This window comes from Megascapheus bottae, chromosome 35 (genome assembly GCF_031878675.1).
Source record: "Megascapheus bottae isolate mThoBot1 chromosome 35, mThoBot2.hap1, whole genome shotgun sequence".
Classification (NCBI taxonomy): domain Eukaryota; kingdom Metazoa; phylum Chordata; class Mammalia; order Rodentia; family Geomyidae; genus Megascapheus; species Megascapheus bottae.
The window spans coordinates 4,882,420-4,910,375 of record NC_143543.1 but is presented as its reverse complement, the minus strand read 5'-3'; the positions used below and the strand labels follow the sequence as shown (position 1 = coordinate 4,910,375).

The window sequence follows — 27,956 nt, the reverse complement described above, 5'->3', positions numbered from 1 at the left end:
TGACAGTATCAATATAGATATCAGTTTTATTCAGACTACACCCAGAGCTGACACTGTGTTTTTAGGAACAACCACAGTGTCAGAAGGAATGCTGGAAAAGAGAAGATAAATAGAAAAAGAAAAAGAAAAAAAAAGGAATGAATCATAACGTTTAATAAAAGGTGTAGGTAAAATGGCAAAGAGAAAATAAGAACTCCTAAAAGTGCAAATGAATAGAAGTAGAAGAACAACAACAATAACAAAAAAGGGTATCCTTCAGGGTTTTTTTGGGGGGGGTTGTGGGCAGGGTAGGAAACTTGTGTCTCCACTAAATTCGGGATCCAACCACTTCACAAAGTCTTTTTCTCTTCTGATTTGGCTTTGCTGTTTTTTGGATCAGATTGCTTGATTAGGAAAAAAAGCTGAAAGATTTGTGGGTGGCTTTGTTTACCAGGTCTGTGGCACAGCTCTGGGGATGGACTTCAGAAGCATCAGGGTCAGATTTTCAGCTAAGGTATCTCTGGGAAATCCTTTGCCAGTTAGAATGGTAGTACTGCCAGCACCACCTCTCAGGCTCCAATTGCTTTGGCCGGGTCTTTGCCAGCAGTCAAGATGGTGCTGCTCTCAGCTGGTGCATGAGGGGGCACCCTCCCAATGCCGTTCTGTGAGCAGAAGTGGAAAATTCTCCTCGGAGGTACTCACAAATTGCTGGATTCTCCAGTTCGGTGAAGCTGGCAGATCCGTGCACGGCCGGGTGTCGGCTCTTGGCTCCCACAGGCTCTGTGTGCCTCTGACTGCATTCAGCAGTTCTGTGTCAATCAATTTTTGGTAGAGAACTATCCCCTAGGGAGCCAGAAATTGTATCTTGGCAGGAGCTCAGAACGACTCACACTGAACTGCCGCCATCTTCGGCCGATCTCCTCCTCATTGAAGTAATTTCTATATTATTATCTAATGTAATTCCAGGAAAGAAATACGGATTAAGTTCAGATATTCTATCACATGACCATTCACATTAGTCATGGAGGCTAGGCTTTGTTCCGCTAGTATGTGCTTTATATTTGAAGCCATGGACAGAATTTCTTTCTGGTCTTAACATGATAAGGTAACATTTTTGGGTAAAGATGCAGCCCAAGAGCCCTGCACTGGAAGCTAAGATAGAGAATATCTTCACAGCTACCATGATCTTCCCCTTGGTGCTATGATATACTGTCAGAAAATTAGCCCAGACACTACAGAACACCAGCATGCTGAATGTTAGGAACTTGGGTTCATTGGAAGCATCAGGTAGGTTCCTGGCAAGGAAAGCTTCAGCAAAGCTGGCCAGGGCCAGGGAGCCAAGGTATCCCAGAACACAATAGAAAGGAGTGAAGGAACCTTCATTGCACACAATGACGATGTGGCCATATTCATAGTGTGCATCTGTGTCAATGAAAGAGGAGAGGCTGTGACCCAGAATCCAGAGATTGCCACCTGGGTAAGGGTGAAGAGGGGAATAATGAAATTAAGAGCCCCTGATAACAACAGCCAGTTTATTCTTTTTCCTAGAGAAGTGACCTTGAATACTTGGACCACAGCCATAGTTTTTGTGAGCACTGTGGAAATTACTAAGGTGAACACAATTCCAAATGTGATCTGCCACAGGATGCAGGTGATTGGGTTGGGATGGCCAATAAACAGAAGGGAGCAGAGGAAACAGAACATAAGGGAGATGAGCAGGATGTAGCTGAGAGCCTGGTTATTGGCCTTAACGATTGGAGTGTTGTGGTGTTTCACTAAAACTCTTAGAACAATATAAGTGAGAATAGAGAATCAAACAGCTATACAGTCCAGGGCCATCCCTAAGGTTTCTCCATGAGCCATGTAACTTACAGATTTTAAGAGGCAATGGTTTCTCTCTGGGTTGGCATATTGATTATCTGGACACCTCACATACTGCTCCATATCTAGTGAGGAATACGAATTTTCATAAGTCTGTGTTCCATAGTTTCCTTTCTTCAAAGGAAATTTGGCAATCACCATTTAGAGGTAAATTTAACATGGCAGTATTTATGATGTTAAAGCAAGAATTCTCAGATACCTCAAGAAATATCTGCTATTCTATTTCTATCCCTCTCTACCACCATAATTCACCTTGATTCCTGTGTTCTATATTTTAGTGTTAAGAAATCTTTTTGGATCTTTATTAAGTGAATAAATAAGCAAGAAGGTAAGCAAAGAAGCACTTACATAAGCAGAAAGGCAGGGAAACACTCAGTCAGAGTTTGGGTGCTCTCAAAGGGAGAGAGACCCCATGCTCTATTTTTTACTTTGTGAATGCAACTCCTTTTTACCTTTAGTTCTTATCATACATAGTGATATTGTGATAGTTTTGTAATTTCTAGTATCTTGATAATAATTATTACAATTTATGATGCTACAATATTAATGTTCTTTACTGTATACACAATTCAGTGAACACTATTCAAAATTATCAATAATAAAACTTATACTTTCCTATGATTTTGGCTAATATTAATAGAAGCCTTTTAGCCCTCTTTTGAATTTAACACATTATATTTCTCACCTCATGTACTGTAGCACAAGAATCAAAGAACACATTAAAGCTCTGTAGTTATGTTATATATGCATAACACTTGTATCTACTTTGTCAAACTAAACTCAGCTTTCTGATCACTTGCTCTGTGGAAACAGCAGTTGTAAGCAGTGGGAATAAATTTTTATGGGTTTTATTGTAGATGAAACCTAATTTTAAAAAACATGGAGACACAATTCTAAATAATAATTCACATTATTATTATTGTTATTATTATTATTATTATTATTATTATTATTATTATTATTATTATTATTGCCAGTCGTGGGCTTGGGCTCAGGGCCTGAGCACTGTCCTTGGACTTTCTCAAGGATAGCACTCTACCACTTGAGCCTCAGAACCATGTCCGGCTTTTTTCTATGTATGTGGTACCGAGGAATACAACCCGGGTCTCTGTGTATGCTGGGCAAGTATTTTACCACTAAGTTAAACTCCCGGCCCAGACATTTTTTTTGCCAGTCCTGGGCTTGAGCTCAGTGCCTGAGCAATGTCCTTGGATTTCTCAAGGCTAGAGCTCTACCACTTGAGCCTCAGCACCACTTCTGGCTTTTTTCTATGTATGTGGTACCAAGGAATTGAACCCGGGTCTTCATGCATGCTAGGCAAGCACTTTAACCACTAGGCCAAACTCCCGGCCTTTCACATTATTTTTGATAGAGGTTCAACTCAACTTGCTGAGTAGAGAGAGGAGAGAATTTCTTGAAATAAACACCTATACATTCAAAACCCACAGTTTGTGCTATTATAAAAAGCAGTTTTCTCAAGTGCCAGTGGCTCAGGACTTATGGAAACTTAGAAAGATATTTTCAAAATGTCAGTTTGAGTTCAGTGGGACAGAAAATTCTGTGAGAATTATACTTAACCACCAAAAGGGCTGTAAGTAGAATTGTGCCTCAAGTGTTAGAATATTAGCCTTGAGTAAAAAAGATTACGGACAGTGCCCAGGCACAAGACACACACACAACACACACACACACACACATACACACAAACACACACAAACACACACAACACACATGCACTCACACAAAGAAGAAATATCATAAGGAAAGAACTATTTTTTTCTATCATCATAATTTAGAAATATTTTATCAAGTTAGATGAACAATAGTGCCTTTCTAGCTTTGGAAAACCTCAAGCATACTGCTCTGAGTTCAAGCTGCAAGACTAGCAAAACAAATTTCAATGTTGAGTAGGACATGATGGCCAAAAGAGAATAGGGAAAAGTAAAACTCTCTCCACAGAAGCAGAGTTTTAGTTTCCCCTCAGGATTTATACATCTAGGAACTCACACCCAGTAAGATTTAATTCTCCAGATATAAACCAAAGTATAGGTGGGCTGAGTCAGGGAAAGTAACCATGACAACATTGGCCTAGCATGTGGGCTTCAGCTGTTCCTTCAGTTTGAATTTAACCAGAAAAAAGGGAGACCAAAACTCATCAATACAGTTGGTTGCTCACCCCCCAGTTGGCCTGGCTCCCCTCCCCGACCCCAACAGGTGGCCAATGATCCCTGCGGTGGTGGGGAGGGGAGAGCAAGTCTGGCAGTAAGCCAGCAAAAATGCTGAATTTTGGGGAGGGCTCCCAACTGTTCAAGGAAGAGCCTGCACTCCCACCTGGCTTTTTTCAGGATCCCACAGAACCTGGATAGGTGTCACACTGAGACCTCCATGATCTGTAGAACTAGTCCTCACAGTACAGTTGAATGGTTTCTATATTGGACGGTGGCTGACTGAGCAGTGTGCTCCTATTCCACCCATTTAAATTCATGCAAAGCCCACCAGCTGGGCTGACTCTGCTACTGTTGCCACCTCTGACTTGGCTCACCGTTTCTTTGGAGAAGTGCTCTGTATCATTATAGCTTCCTTGATGTGGCTCCATAGACTGGAAAGCCTGACGCCAACCTAAAACCCTTCTATGGAGAGTTACTAGTTGCTCATTGGAGACATAATTTCTTCCCTGCTCTTTCCATCTTCTTCTCCTACTTGACATCGAATTTTTTCTCACTCTGATCACGATGTCTTTCAGGAAGTCTAATAACAAATGCTGCAGAAATTAAGGGCAAAGGAAAAATTACACATGATTCATGTAGGTTACACAAGGAAGTATAAAGAGCTTTATGATATTAAGCATGACAACTAACTTGTGGGAATGAGGTCCATTGCACGTATATATGTATTTTTTCTATATAAGCTCTTTGTATGGTTAACTTACATTAATGAAAATTTAAAATATTAAGTGATAGAAAGATCCTATAAGAAACCTCCCCACTGCTTTCCAGAGTGAATTAGTTACAATCCCACCAGCAGTGCAATAGGGTTCCTTTATCTCCACAACCCCGCAAGCATCTGTCATTTTCTGAGTTCAAAATCTTGGCCATTCTTGTTGGGGTAAGATGGTATCTTAGGGTTGTTTTTATTGACATTTCCTTTATGAACATGGATGATGAGAATTTTCTCATATGATTTCTTCCATTTTAACCTCTTCTTTTGATAAGTCTCTCTTTTCTATCCTGAACATCATAACCCAGGATATGATAAGGACACCCGCTCAGCTATGTTCATCTCTGCACTATTCACATAAGCAAAGGGATGGAAACAATCCAGATGCCCTACTGCAGATGAATGGATAAAAAATGTGACATATATGTATTATATATATGTATATATACATATAATGGAATACTACATAACCAACAGAGAGGATAAAATAATGGCGTTTGCAGGTATGTGGATGAATCTAGAGCGAATCATGTTGAGTGATAAGTCAAGACCAAAGGAACAAAAGGTGCATGCTGTCCTTAATATTGGACTATTTGATCCAAACAGAACAAGAGAAGTGACCCCATATTTCCATACCCAATGCTATGGACAAGGTATTAGAAATATAAACACAACTATATAGACATAAAAATTTCTGACTCTAAAATATGATCATACAAAATGTAATGAATAGCCTATTACAAGAGAATGTAATTCTCATTAGAAAGTACAGAATGGGATTACAAGCCTGAAGTAAATCTGTTTTGAAGGGCCATTGAGATGTCTTCATTGAAAATGTGTGTAATATATTTTGATAAGTAAAAATCATACTTAGCTGTAATATTAAGTTTCATAATAAAGAACATTTTCTTTGATTATCACATGTTCTCAGACAAGTACATCATGAAAAAAAACTGATTTGTATGTGTAGAAAGTTCAGTAAAAGTTACCATTTTTGTTGGGGGCTGAGTGTGGAGTCAGACTGAGCTTGCACCTGCAGTGCTGCTTAGAGCTAAGCACACAGGAGATGAGCTGCCATGAAAAACAACTTGTATCCTAATGAATGACGCCATGCTTACCAACTTTGAGCTGTATCAACAGTGTTGTGAACTTTCTGGCTTTATTGCTTCTTGTTGGGGTGCTATGTCTGAAAGTTGCTTGTTATTTTGTATGAAAGTAACCACTGGATGATTCCTGTTTCTAAGATAGTATGTGAGACGAGAACCAAAAATAAATGGTGCTAAAGGGTAAATTTGCAGTCTCTTTAGACTCCAGTCTTAAGCGTAGACCTCCCAACCGCATCTGTTTCATGTGTTTTTCTTCTTATTCTCACCCCCTAAATCAGGAATACTGCCTTGATGCCTGCTGGCTCTGGCACAGTTTGAAGGAGCAATTTCACAATACAAACATGCAACACATTTATGACATTGACTTTATTGACATGAAATTGCTGGTTTCACCAACGTCATTGCTGAATTAGGCAATAGCATATGGCTGCTTTTGTGGAGGCCTCTGTACAATAGCTTGAATCAAATAGTAATCTGTGGATCTTATGGCAATTTGGTGTGCAAATTGACCATCTGTGTATGATGCCCTAATAACTTTGGTTGACATGTCACTGGAAAATAATTTTTTCTAGCCATTTCTATGTGCATCTGATGTAGCATCCTCTGATGCAATCCAGTTACATCATCCTAAATGACTTTTGTGAAAGTAGTTCCTTGGCACAGATGTTGAACCAAATTTATCAAAGTTAACTTCCTTCCTGGGGCCTCACTGTGATTTTGCAGGAAATCCATATCACCTGAGATGAACAAGGAGAATATGAAAACATGTTTTCCAAGTAGTGGTATTCTCCAGGATGCATAGCCACAGCTGCAGAGCCGCAATGAAAGAGTGTTACATATTGTGCCTGTGGCTTCACCAAAGGATTTGGTGGAAGATGAGCTGCAGTGTCAATACAAAGACAAAACTGCACCTATACAAAGATATATGAGCATATGTACCTGAAACTGTGGGCAACTTCTAGCCAGAATTTCAGCTGGACAGATATTTGAGAGATGTGTACTTTGATTTTTACACTCAGTCTTCTCGAGCTTCCCTTTTCTGTCAGGACCTTGGCTGGAACTAGCTGCTTTTCTACAATGAAATATTGAGCATATGTGGAGGGAAATGTGATGATTTCTGGCCTTTTCCTTCTTTACACTGGGGAAACAGATGGCAGAAACAGTGATGCTACCAGGGTTGAACATACAAGCCATTAGTAACTCAATATTTTATTTCAATATACCATTTTGTTCTCAAGATGCAAAGCAGGTGAGGGAAGTCTAGGTACACAGATGATGTTACCCATCTGTACTACTATGACATCCTTGTCCCTGTGCACTGGAAACAGTTTATTTTCATTGTTTTATTTTGAATCTGTTTGTGGTAATATTCTGCCTGCTAGTAGGAGAGCACTTTGGTTTCCTTCCCTTCCACATCTGTAAGCTCCTTACTTCCAGCATTCCTTTATCCACTCCATCCAAGTTGTCATTGCAGGGGATTAAATGATGTTATTACTACCAACCAGAGTCAGAGGCATGAATTCTATACTAAAAGGCTTCAGAAACATTTCCTTCCTCACAGACAAGTGGTCTGAGAAGATCTCTTTGGTAACTTGTATTGTGAGGACATCCATAAAAACTCTTATTGTAGGCTGGTGGCTCATGACTGTTTATTCTTCACTATGCTGGAGGTTGGTATTTGAGGACTAAGGTCTGAAGCAAGCACCAACATAAAAATCCGTGAGACTTTTATCTCCAATTAGCCATCCAAACCTGGAAGGTGAGCTGTGGGTTAGGTGGCAGAGTTCTAGCCTTGACAAAATAAGCTCAAAGGCAGTATCTGGCCTCTGATTTCATGCCCTAAGGCACACACACACACACACACACACACACACACACACACACACACACACACACATTCTCTTTTACTGCAGACAAATAGTTACTTTTACAAACTAACCACTGTAACACTATTTCATATCAGATATGCTTCACGATTCAGGCATGACCAGGTATTGTAAAAGATCTTTTATGATAAACTTTTGTCTGCCCCAGTAAGTTTTGTTTTACTCATGTATGTATATAACCCTGGCTCTTGTCCTGGAACTGAGGGCCTCAGGTATAGATGCCTATACAAATAAAATGAAAGGAAGAGAAGGGAAGAGGAGGGGAGGGGATGCGAAGGGGGAGGCATGAGAAAATGGCTATTTGGAATTCTAAGAAACTCTAACAGCCTACTCTACATGTATTATAAGAAAATATGTCACTGCCTCTATCATTTTCATTATTTTTCAACTGCTTGGGTGACAAGTGGGTCATTGGGTATTTGCCCACATTTGGGAGCTAAAATGGCAGTGATAAACCTTATATATTACATATATGTCTTTATCTTACATGTCACTGATGTTTCCTTATCTTTATTTCTTTTGTGCTGGCCCTGGGATCACAGCACCTGCACACTCTCTCTGAGCTTTTTGGATGAAGGCCAGTACCCTACCACTTGAGCCACAGCTCCACATCTGGCATATTTTGGATGTTAAATAGAGATTGAGTCTCTTAGACACACCTACTGAGGATGGGTTCAAACATGGTCCTCAAATCTCAGATTTCTGAGTAGTTAAGTTTACAGACATAACACATCTTTGCCTTAGCTTATTTTGTTTCTTCACCACTATCTGCCTATGTTTTTATAATTTTCCTTCTCTTAAATTTCCCCAAACATATATTAGTCCTTTTGCACATTAGTGCTAAGATAGACATATTGAGCAGTATAGTGTCAACAGAATGATGTTTCTTATCTATCGGCAGAAATGAAGAAAAGTATGGTCTGGGTTAGATAAAATTTTATGTTTGGTATTGATTACAGACATGAGTATTTATTCATGAAGTTATTCATATAGATAAGTGTATTGCTGCAACTAGAAATTGGTAAGTTAGAGATTTGACTCAACTCTACATCCATTGATGCTCCAAAGTTTTTCTCAATTGCTATACAATAGGGTACTTTTGCCACCTAACTGATTCATACTGTTCTACCTTAGATGCCATGTACTTTGATTGCATTTATGGCCACATTTATACCTTGTCACACATCCTTTTTTCTCTCATATCACTTGAGCCACCCATCTACTTGTGACTTACCATTGGTTAACTGCATATATGAGTGTCTTGGAGACATTTGCAATAAAGCAAAACCTATATACATAAGAATATACAGTATGATGCTAAATGAAAGGACCACTAGGATATAGAAACAAAAGCCAAATAATGAGTGATTGTTGTCCTTAATGTACTATGTTATCTCTCATCTCTTTTGCTGTCCCTTGGCTATCTCATATTGTTACACTATCTCACTTTGTTATCTGATATATTGGATATATTTTTACAGTATCTTGCTTTGTTACCTAATATATTGGATATATTTTTATTTGGTTATTTGAAATTGGATAGGGAAGGGAGGAAAACAAGATAAGGGGTGGAGATGGGGGGAGGGATATGGGGACCAAAACAGGAGAAAGGGTATCAATATATGTGAATTAATGCACCTTCTATCTGCCAAATAAAATTACATGATTGTTGGGGCCTAGCCTCCATCTCTGAGGCCTGATTCTGGCTCAGCTGCAATTAAAGGGCTTTGTCTAGGCATTTGGTCCTTTGCATACCTCCCTTAACGCATCTCTGTGTACGTGACTCGATTGAAACCCCCGCAGTTTCGCGGGTCTCGCAGCAGCTCAAGTCTCGCGCGCTTTCCTGCACCTGTCCTGCCCAGTACCTGAAAGCCCGACCCAGACCCTTAGTGGTAGCACAGAGGCCCTCTTCCTATTGGCTAGCTTCCCAGTGCCCACCTTCTCCTACCCTAACAGTATATAACTAATTGTCTGATGCAATAAAGGCAGGAGAGCATCAGAGGAGAGCATCAGAGAGAACGAGAGATCAGCAGAGATCAGCAGAGAGATCTGATGCGCTTTCATGGTCAACACTGCTTCTGACTCAGCGTGGTTTTTTCTTCCCCGGTGATTGGGGGAGGGCTGGGTCTTCGACACTTACCATCTCGCTCGGCTCCCAGGGGACTACAGGCTGGCCCTGTGTGTCCCTCCCCGTTCCCGTGTTGCTGCCCCGGAGCAGAGCAACACATGATAAATTTTTTAAATTTTTTTTCATATATTTTTATTGTAATTAATAGAAGGGATACATTATAATTTTCTGCTCCAGCTTGTCTTCATTGAGGCTCTTTGGATATCATCCTCTTGGTCAGCTATGATTACAGGAATATATAGTTTTAATTTCTTGAGGTATCCCCAATTTGTAATTTTTACCATCAAAAAAGCTGGAATTCTTTTTTTATAATTTTTATTTTGTCTGTGACAGTACAAATTATATTTTGAAAGGGTTCCACTGTGATTTTTTTCCACAGAAGTGCCTAGTACATTTGGAAGAAATTTACTTTCTAAATTTACCTTCTCCATCATATATTTTATAGTAAAGAAATTAAGCAATGATTTTTATAATCAAGCTCTGTGATCCAGAACATTAGCATGAACACTGACTGATTCATATTATGGAGATAATTCCAGATACAAATGTGCATGAATGACTAGTTGGAGTGTAAATTATCTACCTATGAATATATTTCTAATGTTGTCAATGAAATGAGAAGCCTCTGGTTTTCATGGCATTTGCATGACAAACTTTACCGACATGTAAATAAGCAATGAATATGTAAACTCATACTATATCTATGGGACTCTTTGAGGTACTAATCTGCAAGTTCTCTCCTTACAATTTTATTTCTTCACTTGAGGTTGCAGGTATTTAATTAAAAATTAAATACTATACCAGAAATATATACAACTTAACGTCTACAGCAGAGGAACAGCACTTAAATACACTGTATCTAGTATGCAACTCCAGCTCAGATCATATCTCTTCATTTTTATAGGCTTCATGTCATCATAACATAAACTGGACTGTCTCAAAACAAGATTTTTTTTCACACAGGTACAGCTAGTGACTCCGAGATAATGGTAATAGAATATATGGTATCTGATAACAAAGATATGGAACCAACCTAGATGTCCCTCAGTTGATGAGTGGATCAACAAGTTGTGGTATTTGTACACAATGGAATTCTATGCTGCTGTCAGAAAGAATGACATCGCCCCCTTTGTTAGGAAATGGAAAGACTTAGAAAAAATCATATTAAGTGAAGTAAGCCAGACTCAAAGGAACTTAGGCTCAATGGTTTCCCTCACTCATCATAATCAGTAGAAACCTTGGGCTCTACTAGCAGAGATCTGCAATAGAGCAAAATCTTGATACATAAGGCCATATAATATGAAGCTAATTGAAAGGACCTCCAGGATATTGAAACAAAAGCCATATAATGAATGATTGTTGTCCTTAATGTACTATGTTGTCTCTCATCTCCTTTGTTATCCCTTGGTTATCTCACATTGTTATAGTATCTCACTTTGTTATCTGATATATTGAATTTATTCATATTTTGTTATTTGAAATTTGATAGGGAAGGGGGGAAAACCAAGATGGGTGGGGGGAGTGGAGGGGAGGGTAATGTGAAAGGGTATCAATGTATGTGAATTAATGCACTTCTATCTGGCAAATATCATGTAATCCTTTTAGTAATTACAATAAAAAGAAAAGAATATATGGTATCTACTGAAAGTCCACTCTACTGTTAATGGATGACAGGTTTTGTGGGTGTGCATCTGTAAATAGAGCATTTTCTCTGTTGAAATAAGATTCTGAATCTCATTCATGAAAAATTCTCTTCTGGTCCTTACATAATCCTACATACACTGCATTAATATTCCATTCCCATTGTGGTTCATGTTTATACCTACTCATTGGCAAAGAAGCAAGCATTCAATCCATCAAAATCATGAGCTTTGAAGTACTCCTAAATTTCTATACTCTGTTCACAGATGTATCTTTATTGAAGTACTTCTAAATTTCAGTGCTCTGTTCACAGATTTATCTTTAAGAACTACCAATTTGCGTTGGTCTTGACTTTTGCTATGAAGAGGTCAATGAAAACACTGATCTTTACATAACTTGAGTCTGGGGTTTGATGTATGTAATGTTCAATGTAAGGCTTGGAAAGCATTTAAAAATCCCTTCAACAGCCTCTTGGGGGAACTATAACATTCCAAACTACACCTATATGAGAAAGAGAGAGACCAAATCTCTAGAAGAATTAACAGGACCATCGCGATTAACAACTGCTCAGGTTGAGAAACTTTTGGACCTCTACCGTTTTCCACAAGTAAGGGTGGGAGGAGTGGAGTGATATTGTTTAAATGTCAAGTTTGGTATTAGAAAATTATATAAAGAGACTGGATTTATGAGCATATCAAATTGGTAATATTAAAACATAGGTATTCAAGATAATGGGAAATAATGTCCAATTTCTTGGCAAAGATGTAGGAAAAGTGGAGCATACAAATGGAGTTTTTTGAAGTTTTTAGCTTTATCTATTGTTTTCTTTAAACTACCAGGAGGGGCCGGGACTTTGGCGTAGTGGTAGAGTGCGTGCCTACCATGCACGAAAACCCGGGTTCGATTCCGCAGTACCACATATAGGGAAAAAAGCTGGAAGTGGTGCTGAGACTCAAGTGGTAGAGCTCTAGCCTTGAGAAAGTCCAATGACAGTGCTCAGGCCCTGAGCTCAAGCCCAGAACTGGCACAAAAAATAATAATAAAAAAATGAAATAAAAAATAATAAACTACGAGGAAATGAAAATAGAATATAAAGGCATGTTGAGCTGGTGCTTTTGGCTCACAAGTGGAATCTTAGCTACTCAGGAGATATATTTCTGATTCACTAGCAAAAAGAAAGGGGGAGTATGTGGTTCAAGTGGTACAATGCTACCTGTGTTATTTATTCACAATGGAATTCTATGCTGCTATCGGAAAGAATGACATGCCCCCATCTGTAAGGAAATGGAAAGGCTTAGAAAAAACTCATATTAAGTGAAATAAGCCAGACTCAGAATAGGCTCAATGTTTTCCCTCATTTGTCATAATCAGTAGAAACCTTGGACTCTCCTATCAGATATATACTATAGAACAAAACCTGGGTACATAAGGCCATACAGTATGACTCTAAATGAAAGACTTCCAGGATATAAAACAAAAACCATATGATATGTGATTGTTGTCCTTAATGTACTATGTTATCTCTCATCACTTTTGCTTTCCCTTAGTGTGGTTTCTTTTAAAAGACATCCTCATATTAGACATTTCTTAAAGACATAATACTAATGAATTCACTTCCTTGCTAGTTATTGGGTGTTCATATTTGTAATCATAGTTATTCAGGAGACTGGGATCTGAGTATAAAGCAAGCCCAGGCAGAGAGAATCATGAGGCTCTTATTTACAACTATCAAAAAGCCTACAGCGGAGCTATGGCTCAAGAGTGAAGTACCATCCTTGAGTGAAAAAGCTAAGAGACAGACTTAGGCTCTGAATTCAAGCTCCAGTACTGGCACACACAGACACACAGACACACAGACACACACACACACACACACACACACACACACACACACACACACTTGCACACAAAGACATGTGTTATGGATCTAAAACTAAGAATATGATGTATGTATGAATCCTTCTTCTTTTTTTTAAATTTATTCATGCTACAAATATTTTTATTGTAAAGGTGATATACAGAGAGGTTACAGTTATAGAAGTCAAGTAATAAATGGGTTTCTTTTTTCATGTTTAATAAACAAGTACTCAAGAAGGGATTCTTTTTTCATATATATTATTGTAATTAATAGAAGGGTTGCATGATATTTGCCATATAGAAGGTGCATTAATTCACAGGCATTGATTCCCTTCCACCTGTCTTGGTCCCCATATCCCTCCCCCCATCTCCACTCCTTATCTTGTTTTCCACCCTTCCCTATCCAATTTCAAATAACCAAATACAAATATATCTGATATATTAGGTAACAAAGCAAGATACTGTAAAAATATGAGATAACCAAGGGACAACAAAAGAGATGAGAGATAACATAGTACCTCATGGACAACAATCATGCATTATATGGCTTATGTTTCTATATTCTAGAGATTCTTTCATTTAGTGTCATACTACATGGCCCTTGGTATCAAGGTTTTGCTCTATTGCAAATCTGTGCTAGAAGAGCCCAAGGTTTCTACTGATTACGGCAAATGAGGGAAACCATTGAGCCTAAGTTCCTTTGAGTCTGGCTTACTTCAATTAATATGATTTTTTCTAAGTCTTTTCATTTCCTAACAAATGGGGCTATGTTGTTCTTTCTGAAAGCAGCATAGAATTCTATTGTGTAAAAATACCACATCTTTTTGATCCATTCATCAACTGAGGGACATCTCGGTTGGTTCCCTATCTTTTCTATGGTAAATAGTGCTGCAATGAACATTGTTGTTGTGGTGAATTTAAAATGTCCTTGTTTCTGGATGATTGGGTAAATGCCATGTAGTGGAAGTGCTGCATCATAGGGGAGCTCTATGTTTAGTCTTTTGAGGAAATGCCATACTGCTTTCCATAGTTGTTGAAGGAGTTTGCACACCCACCAGCAGTGTAGTAGTGATCCCTCCTGGCCACATCCCCTCCACCATCTTATTAGTTTTCTTGATCCTGGCCATTCTAACTGGAGTGAGGTGGGATCTGAGAGTTGTTTTGATTAGGATTACTTTTATGACCAGAGATGTTGAGTATTTATTCATGTGTCTATAGGGAATTTTTGTTTCTTCTTCAGAGAAGAAGACCTTTGTCGGTTTTATGGTTGGTGAACATTCATCAGTATAATAAAGGGTGTGTATGACAAACCCACAGCTAGTATTATACTTAATGGTGGAAAGTTAAGCCATTCCCATTAAAATAAGGAATGAGACAAGGATGCCCACTCTCTCCACTCCTCTTTAATATAATATTAGAATTCCTAGGCAGTGCAATAAAGCTGAAGCAAACATAAAGGGGATCCAAATAGGGAAAGAGGATGTAAAACTATCCCTCTTTGCAGTTGACATGATCCTGTATTTAAGGAATCCTATAGACTCTACTCCTGAGCTGCTTGAGCTGATTCAAAACTTTGGAAGGGTAGCAGGGTATAAAATTAACCCTCAAAAATCAACTGCATTCCTCTACGCCAACAGTGAGAGGAATGAGGCAACAATCAAGACTGCAACTACATTTTCAACAGCCTCAAAGGAAATAAAGTACCTAGGAATTACCTTAACTAAGAATGTAAAGGACATTTTTGATGAAAACGTTAAAATCCTGAAAAAGGAAATTAAAGCAGAACTGAGGAAATGGAAAAACCTCCCATGCTCCCTGATTGGAAGAATCAATATCATGAAAACGATAGTCTTGCCAAGGGCTATCTACAAATTGAACACAATACCCATCAATATCTCAATGTCATTCTTCAAAGAAATAGAAGAGGCAATCCAAAAATTCATATGGAATAATAAAAGACCCAGTACAGGAAAAACACTTCTTATCAGAAAGAACAGCTCAGGAGGAATTTCAGTACCAAACTTTAGACTCTATTACAGAGCTATAATTATCAAAAGAGTTTGGTACTGGCACAAGAACTGGCCTGAAGACCAATGAAATAGAACTGAAGACCCAGATATTAAACCACAGACCTATGGCCACCTAACCTTTCACAAAGGATCCAATAATATAGAATGGAAGAAAAATACCCTCTTCAACAAGTTGTGCTGGCAGAACTGGTTAAGCACCTGCAGAAAACTAAAGCTGGATCCTTCTGTGTCACCCTGCACTAGAATTAACTCCAAATGTATCAAAGGCCTGGAGGTAAAAGCCAACACACTGAAAACTTTGCAAAAAGGAATAGGAAATACAATAGGCCTCCTTGGCACAGGTCAAAACTTTCTTAATAAGGACCAAGAGTCACAACAAATCAGAGAAAGGCTGGGTAAGTGGGACTGCATTAAACTTCAGAGCTTTTGTATGGCAAAGTTCATAGCTGGTAAACTAATTAGGAAGCCTACAGAGTGGGAGAAGATCTTCTAAAGATACTTTTGTTCCAATACTGCAGTTTCAACTCAGGGCCTCATGTTTTTAGATTTGTACTCAAGGCATGCAATCTATCAATTGAGCTACACTTCTACATTCACAATTTTGGTGTTTCATTGGAGATAGAATCTCCTGGACTTTCTCACTAAGACTGGCTTTGAAATATATTCCCCATATTGCAGCCTGTTGAGTAGCTAAGATTGCAAGCTTAAGCCATTGGTGCTTGGCTAAAAGAAATCTTTAAAAAGATGAAGTTTGTCGATTCACTGTAACTATGTTGTTTAGGGGCCGGAGCTGAGCCTAGAGGCAGATTCCTTGCCAGCATGCAAGAAGACCCAGGTTTGGTTCCTCAGTAACACATGCATAGAAAAAACCAGAAGTTGTGATGTTGCTCAAGTCGCAGAGCACTAGCCTTGAGAAAGCCTGAGAACAGTGCTCACATCCTGAGTTCAAGCCCAGGACTGGCAAAAAAGGAAAATACATTTGTATTACTTATTATATTTATATGAATAGACACTAGGTGGCGATGTTGTTTCACTGTTGTTTTACAGTGATGATCAGAGGAGAAAGGAGGGAGGGATGAAGGGAGGATGAGGGGGAGAAGGAGGGCAGGAAAAGGAAGAGAATGTGAAGAAGGAGAGGGAGAAAAAGAAAGGGAAGGAGAAGAGAAGAGTTGGGAGTGGAGGGTAAGGGAAAGAGAAGGGAACCATCATAGCCACACTAGAGATAATCTTATGATTTGTTCTTTATAATTAATTAGTGGTTTAAAGTCTATATTTGTTGGGTACTGCTGGGTCTTGCTTGTAATCCTAGCTACTCAGGAGGCTGAGATGTGGGGCTCACAGTTTTAACCTTGGCAGACAAATCAGAGAATCCCTATGTCTAGTTAACCAGTAAAATTCTGAAGTGCATGGGGGGCAGAAGATGGCGGTGGTTCAGTGTGAGATTTACTGAGCTCCCACCAAGATTCAAGTTCTGGCAGTTAGGGTAAAGTTCTTTACCAGAAATTGATCTTAAGTAAGTGTTAGCACCACAGAAATCTCAGTCAGAGAGGACAAAGGCAGAACACCGGCATGAGAAGACAGCATGGAGCCCCGCCAGCTGCGGGGCAGACAGTGCTTCATGGTGGCACAGACCCGCGGGTTGCAAACACAGCCACACAGAACTTGCAGAGCCAGAGCGTACACCCGGCCAAGCCCGGCCCTGCCAGTTTCATGGAACCAGAGAATCCAGCAATTTTTGAATACCTATGAGGAGAAGTTTCCACTTCTGCACGAGGAATGGCATTGGGAGGGAGGCACTCACCCTCCAGCGAGAGCAGCATCATATTGACTGCTGGCAAAGACCAGGTCTAACCAATTGGAGCCTGAGAGGTGTTGCTGACAGCACCATCATTCTTCCTGGCAAAGGATTTCCCAGAGATCCCTTAGCCAAAAATCCCGCCCCAGTGCTGCTGAAGCCTGTCCCCTGCGCCCGCCACAGACCTGGTAATCAAAGCAGCCCTTGGATCTTTTAGCTTTGTTTTACCAATCAAGCAATCTCATCCGAAAAACCGCAAAGCCAAAACACAAGAGGAAAAGACTTCGTGAGTTTTTGTATCCCAAATTTAGTCGAGATACAAGTTTCCTATCCTGCCCCCACCGAAAAAACTGAAGAATACCCTATTTCTTTTTTTTGTTTGTTCTTCTACACCTTTTCATTTGCATTTTTAGGTGTTCTTATTTTTCTCTATGCCATTTTACCTACACTTTTTTGTCTAATGTTATCATTCATTCCTTTTTTTATTTTTTTATGTTTTTATTGTAATTAGTAAAAGGGTTACATGATATTTGCCAGATAGAAGGTGCATTAATTCACATACATTGATACCCTTTCACATGTCTTGGTACCCGTTTCCCTCCCCCCACAGACCCCCCACCCATCTTGGTTTTCCCCCCTTCCCTATCAAATTTCAAATAACCAAATACAAATAAATTCAATATATCAGATAACAAAGTGAGATACTATACCAATATGAGATAATCAAGGGACAGCAACGGAGATGAGAGACAACATAGTACATTAAGGACAACAATCATTCATTATATGGCTTTTGTTTCACTATCCTGGAGGTCCTTTCAATTAGCTTCACATTATATGTCCTTATGTATCAAGATTTTGCTCTATTGCAAATCTCTGCTAGTAGAGCCCAAGGTTTCTACTGATTATGAACAATGAGGGAAACCATTGAGCCTAAGTTCCTTTGAGTCTGGCTTACTTCACTTAATATGATTTTTTCTAAGTCTTTCCATTTCCTAACAAATGGGGCAATTTCATTCTTTCTGACAGCAGCATAGAATTCCATTGTGTACAAATACCACAACTTGTTGATCCACTCATCAACTGAGGGACATCTAGGTTGGTTCCATATGTTTGCTATGGTGAATAGTGCTGTAATGAACATTGTTGTGCTAGTGGGTTTAGTATGTCCTTGTTTCTGGGTGGTTGGGTAAATGCCAAGTAGTGGAATTGCTGGGTCATAGGGGAGTTCTATGTTTAGCCTTTTGAGGCACTGCCACACTGCTTTCCATAGTGGTTGAACGAGTTTGCACTCCCACCAACAGTGTAGTAGTGATCCCTCCTTGCCACATCCCCTCCAGCATCTGTTGTCATTCGTTTTCCTGATCTTGGCCATTCTAGCTGGAGTGAGGTGGAATCTTAGATTTGTTTTGATTTGCATTTCTTTTATGACCAGAGATGTTGAGCATTTCTTCATATGTCTATAGGCCATTTTTGTTTCTTCTTCAGAGAAGACTCTCTTTAAGTCTTTGACCCATTTTTTAATGGGATGGTTGTTACTTTGGAGGTTAGTTTTGGAGTGATTCAATTTTTTGAGTTGTTGATATATTTTAGATATGAGGCCTTTGTCCGTTGTTTGGTTGGTGAAGATCTTCTCCCACTCTGTAGGCTTCCTGATTAGTTTACTAGCTATGTCCTTTGCCATACAAAAGCTCTGCAGTTTAATGCAGTCCCACTTATCCAGCCTTTCTCTGATTTGTTGTGATTCTTGGTCCTTGTTGATTCTTTTTATAGCTTTTTTTGGACTCCAAGTCTTTTAATTCTGCTTTGATTTTAATAATTTGCTTCCTTCTATTGGGATTAGGGTTGGTTTGTTCTGTTGCTGGGTGGAATATTCTGCAGATGTCTGTTAGATCTAGTTGGTCTATATAGTTGTTCAGTTCTAAGGTTTCTCTGTGAGTTTTTGCCTTGTTGATCTGTCCATAGGTGAGAGTGGTGGGTTAAAGTCACCGACAATCACTGTATTTCGATCTATGTATGGTTTCAGTGTAAGTAACCCTTGCTTGATGAAGTTTGGAGCTCCGGGATTGGGTGTGTAAATGTTTAGGATCGTTATGTCTTCCTGGAGGAAAGATCCCTTTAGTAGTATGTAGTAACCTTCTTTGTCTTTTTTTACTAATTTTAGTTTGAAGTCTATTTTATCTGATATGAGGATGGCAACTTCAGCCTGTTTATGGGGGCCGTTAGCTTGATAGAGTTTATTCCAACCTCTCACTTTCAAAAGATGCTTGTTTTTTTGGGTAAGATATGTCTCTTGAAGACAGCAGAACGATGGCTCTTGCTTTTTCAGCCAACTAGACAGACTATGTCATTTAATTGGAGTGTTAAGTCCACTAACATTGAGAGTTAGGATTGAGAGATATTTATTAGGTGCTACCATTTTTAAAAGCTTTTATTTGTGCCTGTGTCTTGACAATTCTTGTGGCCCTTAGATGGTATGCTGTTTAGGTGCCATTTCTTTCCCTATATTGCATTTATTTTGGTTTTCTATGTATAGAACATCTTTCAGAATTCTCCGTAGTGTTGATTTTTTTGCGACATATTGTTGCAGCTTTTCCCTGGAATGGAATGTTTTTATTGTTCCCTCAGTTATGAATGAGAGCTTAGCTGGGTATAGTATTCTTGGTTGGTAGTTATTTGACTTAAGGGCATGACATGTATGCTTCCAGTCACTTCTTGCTTGCATGGTCTCTGCTGAGAAATCTGGGGTTATTCTGATTGGTTTTCCTTTATAGGTTACTGAACCCTTTTCCCTGACTGCCTTTAGGATTCTTTTTTTGGTTTCTATTGATGCAGTTCGGATTACGATGTGGCGGTGGGATGTTCTTTTCTGGTCAGGTCTATTTGGGGTTCTAAAAGCTTCTTGTATCTGGATGGGTCTGCCCTTCTGGGTGTTTGGGAAATTCTCTTAGATGATTCCCTGAAGTATATTTCCAATACCATTGACCTCTTTCTCCATGCCCTCCTCAATACCAATTAGCCTTAAATTAGGCTTCCTAATTGTATCTTGGACCTCCAGACGCGCTCTCTCATTTTTCCTAGATTTGGATTGACTCATTTTCTGTTCTTTCTCTATGATAACTAAATTATCTTCAGCCCCAGAAATTCTCTCCTCTGCATTGTCTAACCTGCTATCAAAGCTATCTACTTTATTTTTCATCTCCCTTGCTTCTAATTGCTCATTTTTGATGCCTTGAATCTCTTCTTTTAGATCATGTATGGATTTTTTAGCTCCTTATTTCCATTTGAGTGGTTAGCTCAGTAGCTTTATTTTCTTTGAACATTTGCTGGAGTCTTTCACTCCCCTCAGGTCTCCGCTGCCGCCTATGTTCTGCGTCTGGGTTCCGCTGCTTGCTCTTCTGGTTCTGCATCTGGATTCCGCTGCTTCTACCATTCGCTGGCCCGGGTCTGTGCTAGTTTCTGCAGCCGTTGGGCTCCCAGCCTGGCGCCCTCCACTGCCACCGCTTTTCGTGGATTAGATCCGGAGCCCACCTCCGCTTTCCCAGCGTGGGGCCGGCACATGCTCAAGCTGCTTTTTGCAGCTTGGTCCAGCACCAGCTGCCACTTTTCGCGGCTTTCCGCGGATTTTGCGGCTTGGATCCGGCTGGGAGAGGTGGGGGAGGGGTCTTCGCATTCCGAATTCTTTGAGAAAGTTGGATGTGAACTTTATCTGGATTTCTTTTCCGGTTTGAGTCCTTGTCCGTTGCTTTTTGAGTTTGTTGTTATGGATTTCTTTAGGTAGTTTGCTCGTGGGACTCTCTGGTTCTCTCTTTTTGTCAGAGAGAGCTAGGCTGCGTCCCTATTGTCTCTCCAATCAACTTTTGGTAGAGAACTGTCCCCTAGGCATCCAGAATTTGTATCTTGCAGGAGCTCAGAACAACTCACCCTGAACCGTTGCCATCTTCGGCCAATCTCCTCCTCATTTAAGTAATTTCTATATTATTATCTAATGTAATTCCAGGAAAAAATACAGATTAAGTTCAGATCTTCTATCACATGACCATTCACATTAGTCATGTAGGGTATGCTTTTTTCTGCTAGTATGTGTTTTATATCTGAAGCCATGGGCAGAAATTCTTTCTGGTCTTAACATGATGAGGTAACATTTGGGGGCAAAGATGCAGCCTAAGAGCCCTGCACTGGAAGCCAAGATAGAGAATATCTTCACAGCTAACACGATCATCCCCTTGGTGCTATGATATTCTGGCAGAAAATTAGCCCAGACACTACAGAACACCAGCATGCTGAATGTTAGGAACTTGGGTTCATTGGAAGCATCAGGCAGGTTCCTGTCAAGGAAAGCAACAGTGAAGCTGGCCAGGGCCAGGGAGCCAAGGTATCCCAGAACACAATAGAAAGGAGTGAAGGAACCTTCATTGAACACGATGACAATGTGGCCATATTCATAGTGTGAATCTGTGTCAATGAAGGAGGAGAGGCTGTGACCCAGAATCCAGAGATTGCCACCTGGGTAAGGGTGAAGAGGGGAATAATGAAATTAAGAGCCCCTGATAACAACAGCCAGTTTATTCTTTTTCCTAGAGAAGTGACCTTGAATACTTGGACCACAGTCATAGTTTTTGCAAGCACTGTGGAATTTGTTAAGGTGAATACAATTCCAAATGTGATCTGCTGCAGGATGCAGGTGATTGCGTTGGGACAGCCAATAAACAGAAGGGAGCAGAGGAAACAGGACATAAGGGAGATGAGCAGGATGTACCTGAGAGACTGGTTATTGGCCTTAATGATTGGAGTGTTGTGGTGTTTCACTAAAACTCTTAGAACAATAAAAGTTAGAATAGAGAAGCAGTCCAGAGACATCCCTAAGGTTTCTCCATGAGCCATGAAACTTACAGATTTTAGGAGGCAATGGTTTCTTTCTGAGTTGGCATATTGATTATCTGGACACCTCACATATTGCTCCATATCTAGTGAGGAATATGAATTATCATTAGCCTGTGTTCCATAGTATCATTTCTTCAAAGGAAATTTGGCAATCACCATTTAGAGGTAAATTTAACATGGCAGTATTTATGATGGTAAAAGCAAGAATTCTCAGATACCTCAAGAAATATCTGCTATTCTATTTCTATCCCTCTCTACCACCATAATTCACCTTGATTCCTGTGTTCTATTTTTTAGTGTTAAGAAACCTTTTTAGGTCTTTATTAAGTGAATAAATAAGCAAGAAGGTAAGCAAAGAAGCACATGGATAAACAGAAAGGAAGGGAAACACTCAGTCAGAGTTTGGGTGCTCTCAAAGGGAGAGAGACACCATGCTCTATTTTTTACTTACTGAATGCAACTCCTTTTTACCTTTAGTTCTTATACATAGTAATATTGTGATACTTTTGTAATTTCTAGTATATTGGCAATATTTATTACAATTTATGATCCTACAGTGTTAATGTTCTTTCCTGTGTACACAAATCAGTGAACACCATTCATAATTATCAATAATAATACTTATACTGTCCTATGTTTTTGGCTAACATTAATAGAAGCCTTTTAGCCCTCCCTTGAATTTAGCACGTTATATTTCTCACCTCACGTACTGTAGAACAAGAACCAAAGAACTCATTAAAGCTCTGTAGGCATGTTATGTATGCATAACACTTCTTTCTACTTTGTTAAGTAAACTCAGGTTTCTGATCACTTGCTCTGTGGAAACAGCAGTTGTAAGCAGTGGGAAGAAATTTTTATGGGTTGTACTGTAGTTGAAACCTAATTTTAAAAAAATCATGGAGACACTATTCTAAATAATACTTCACATTAATTTTGATAGAGGTTCAACTCAATTTGCTGAATAGTGAGAGGAGAGAATTTCTTTTTTTTGCATTTTTTATTGTAATTAGTAAAAGGGTTACATGATATTTGCCAGATAGAAGGTGCATTAATTCACATACATTGATACCCTTTCACATGTCTTGGTACCAATTTCCCTCCCCCCCACACCCTCCACCCGTCTTGGTTTTCCCCCTTCTCTATCAAATTTCAAATAACCAAATACAAATGAATTCAATATATCAGATAACAAAGTGAGATACTATAACAATATGAGATAACCAAGGGACAGCAAAGGAGATGAGAGAGGAGAGAATTTCTTGAAATAAACACCTTTACATTCAAACCCCAGTTTGTGTTATTATAAAAAGCAGTTTTCCCAAGTTCCATTGGGTCAGGCCTTATGGAAAGTTAGAAAGATATTTTCAAGATCTCAGTTTGAATTCAGTGGGACAGAAAATTCTGTGAGAATTATTCTCAAATAACCACCAAAAGGGCTGTAAGTAGAATTGTGCCTCAATGTTAGAATATTAACCTTGAGTAAAAAAATCAGGGATAGTGCCAAGACACACACAACACAGACACACAGACACACACCACACACACACACACACACACACACACACACACACACCATACACACACACACACACACACACACACACACACACACACACACAGAGACACACACACACAGGGAAGAAATATCATAAGGAAAGAACTATTTTTTTCCTACCATTGCAATTTAGAACTATTTTATCAAGTTAGATGAATTGAGAAAAATGTGGAGAGAGTTCGAGAATGACTACATAGGACATATGCTTTCCAGTCACATTAGCAATTTCATTCTCTGGGCAAGGGATGCAATCAAAACAACAGGCAGCCTTTCCGTCCTTGGGTGATTTCCTGAATCCAGATTCACTACTGTGGACTCCAAACTGAATGAGGTATCTGAGAAAAAGAAAGGAAGAAAGATATCAATAGCTATTGAGAAATTATCTAGAAATCACAAATGTTCACCGTTGTGAAATAATTCAATTGTCAAGCATGATACTTCGTGCCTAAATCTAATCATTGCATTAAATTCTAATACAGATTCCAAAATAAAAATTCCACAAAAATCGTATACTACAGTCTTGACATTCACCTTATTGAACTATTGAGGAAAGTGGAGCTTTTAAAGATAATGGATAATGGTGAAAGAGTATGTCTTTCTAGCCAACACTATGAAACTTCCTTGAGTTTATGTCATTATATGTTGTGTCTTGCTCATATGTGAAATACTGAAGGACTATGAGGAAGAACCCAAATTGAAGCTTTCAAAGCATGTTCTAAATCACAGATATCACTTTTATAGTGGTATATGAACCTTAGGCTTTCATATCTTTCTTTATGCTTCTCAGTTACCATGTGATGAGATTATTCTTTTTTGGACAAGAAATCCAACAAGCACTCTAGATATTACCCAGGTAATGGCAGACACAAAAAATCAAGCTCTGTATTATCAGTATCTTCCCCCATAAATACACACCAGGAAGTAGGAAATGAATTTTATTTCTGGTCCTCTGCTCAGCTCTAGGTACAGATGAGACATTGTTAGACCAGATTCAACGTAAGAAAATCCTGTGATCTTCATTAAGACAGACTTCATTAGTGTCTGTGAATTAATGCTCATCAGAGGTCTACTAATTGAGGAGCTTTTGGAATTTCTAAGCCTCTCACATCATTCAGATGTTTCAAATACTATGGATATAATGGTTACATTCTAGATGTGATACCCTGCTTTCTGACCTCACAAAGTATAAACATTAGAATATGGCAACATAAGGAATACAACTCCCATTGGCATGCTCCTGGAATGCATAAGACTTGGCATGTCTCCTAAGAGGTCTGTGATCTTCATGTATTTGTCTGCTGAAGCAGTCACAAGATAGTGCTTTGATTTGACTATTCAGGTCAGCATTAGAAATTTCATTATTGTGTGCTTTAAGTATATAAACTGTCTTGTTTGAATTGGCATCATATATAAATACAAATCCATGTCCCATGCTAGCTAAAAAATGCACAGGTGAAAGGTGATTGTAAGTGACTCATGATCTGCAACATGAATTGCCACATTTTCTGGATTTAGTCTGGACTTTGGAAGTCATACAGTGGCACTGATTTATAATCTAATTCAGAAATCAGTGTCTGTGCTTTGAGTGGATGAAATTGTCAAGTCTGGAATTTGTCTGTGTGCATAAAACTGGTGGCCACTGCTTTCCCTATGGACATATGTGATGGGACTATGTGGCTGTCAGCCAATGCCCTCACCAACACATTCTTCCATGAAAAGTCAAGGAAAACATCAATATGCCCTACTGCTGAGGAGTTCTTCCATTTTTGACAGAGGAATTCATTTTATTTGTTTTCAGGAATTCCAACAAGCCCCCTACATACCATTCAGGTGAAGATATGTACAAAGACAAGCAACATCTTGCCATTACTTTAATTTCTGTCACCACAGATACCCCTTTAACAGGCCAACTAACCACTGAATGACTTGCCTACAAAAGCGATCAAATGAACCTTTACGGTTTATAAACTGATACTCAGGAATATTGTCACAAAGATGGAAACTTGTTAAAGCAGGCTTTCTGTTTGATTATACATCAAAATTCCCAAACTGACTGGTCCTTTCCACCCAAGACTCAAGAATAAGAAAATTTTTGAAATTGGATATACTTAAATGTACAATGGTCGGGCATAAATGAGAAAGAGGGGCATAAATTTCAGATCTTTGCTTACTTCTGTGTAATTGAAATTATGATGATTTTTGTCAAACCCACCTCGGTGCTTCCTAAGGCCCACTCTATCCTATATTCCGATAATGACATCTGATGACAATTTGGGGCATCACTTTACGTTGAAGAACTTCTCGAAAATTCCAAATGTTGAAAATATCATACTTGGCCTTTAATTTCTTTCTTCATCCAAAATATAATTGTTTCCAGCAAGATTGTGAAACTGGATACTCTTTAAAAAAGTGTTCAATTATTAAACCATGTGTGGTGGTTCACATCTGTAATCCTAGCTATTCAGGAGGCTGAGATCTGAGAATTAAGTTTCAAAGCCAGCCTGAGACTCTTATCCCCAATTAACCCAGAAAATGGGAAGTGGAGCTTGGCTGAAGGGTAGGATGATAGACTTGAGCTAAAGAGCTCAGGGGAACTGCCCTGGCCCAGGAGTAGGATGGTAGCCTTGAGATGAAGAGCGCAGGCCACTGATCAACCCACACAGGCTCTGTCCTTTTCCAAGAAATTTTGTTTGCATGGAGTACAGGTATGTCAATGGCCAATAAGGAAAATTTTTATAGCCTATGCCAGCGCGATCAGCCTTAGCATCCATCTGGATGGGCGCTGTAAGACCCTGAGAATTCTTCCCAGCCCTTGACCTGGGAGATATCTTTGATTAAGTATCTGTTGAGTAATTAATTCATTGGGGCTGCACATAATGAGTCCCATCTGAGAAGAATGTCTCTGCCCTATATGTTAACTGGGAGACTGTTGATCACATAAGGCTGCACCGTGCCTTTGTTTCATTCCTCGTCTTCCCACAAAATAATTTTAGAACTTTGAAGAGGGTTAGAAGTCTGTCTTATTCCTTTTAAGTGAGTCATAGCAGGGTTAAGGGGCCAAGCTGAAGGCCAATCCCTATTGGAGATGACAGTAGCATCTGCTCCTGTATCAACTATGCACTCAAAAATCCTTCCCTCTAATTTTACCTTTAATAAAGGTTTCTTATGTGTAATTTCCTGTACCCAATAGGTATCTGAGGAACCAAAATTATGAGTGCCTCTCCTGCGTTCGTGACTGGGGTTATTAGTAATGAGAGGAAGCAATACCAATTGAGCAATCCTCTGGCCAAGGAAAATGGTTATAGGTCCTTGAGAAGCAGTTGCCACTATTTTGATTTCCCCAGTATAATCATTATCAATAATGCTTGGTGAAATATTAAGATCCTAGATGGTGGAGCGTCCGTGTCCCAAAATTAAGCCAAATGTGTTTGGGGTCAAAGGGCCAAAAATTCCAGTGGAAAGGATCTGAGTCCCAGAATCAGGAGTCAATATTGAGTGGGAAGTGGCACAGAGGTACAGTCCTGCACTACCTGGTGTTGCTCGCATGAGGGAGATGACATTAGATGAGCTGGAGATTGGGGGACAAACCTGACAGCCCCAGGGTGCAATCCCAGTGTTGGTTTGGGGCCCTGAGGTGGGACCCTCATTAAGTTTCCCTGCTTTGGGGGCAATGGTTTTCCCTGGTTATTAGTTTTGGACTTACACTCCGAGGCCCAATGTTTTCCTTGTTTGCCTCGGGGACAAATAGATGAAAGGGGAGGCCACTCTGCCTTAGGGGCCAGGCACTCTTTCAAAACATGACCAGGCTATTTGCAGTTAAAGCATGTCTTAACCTTGTGTCCCTGGGTAAAATCTTTGAAGGCGGCTCCAACAGCCAGTCAAATAGTACGTGAGGCTGGGTCCACATCAGCACAAAATCTGACATAATCAGAAAGCGTTTTGCCACGGTGATGAGGATGTATTGCAGCCTGACAGGCAGAATTGGCATTTTCAAAGGCAAGATGTCTAGTGAGTTCATTATCTGTCTCTTTGTGTCCTAAAAATCGCTCTGCAGCCTCAGTAATGCACCCCACAAATTCAATGAATGGCTCCTGGAATCCCTCACGAATTTTTGCTGTAGAAGAAACAGCTGACCCTTGAGGAGGGAGGCTCTTCCAAGCCTGAAGGGCTGCAGGCTGAATTAGAACAAGTGGCCCTGGGCGAAATTTGAGTTGTTTTTGATTGTTATCATAGGGGCTTTGTCCTAATAATTTAGTTATGGTCCCTGTCTTAGATGG

The 27,956-nt window shown here is 39.5% G+C and overlaps 1 pseudogene; it reads right to left on the bottom strand.

Moving 5' to 3' along the window:
• Positions 1–994: 994 nt before the first annotated feature.
• Positions 995–27,956, bottom strand: part of LOC150042547 (vomeronasal type-2 receptor 116-like) — a 54,596-nt pseudogene continuing 27,634 nt past the window's right edge.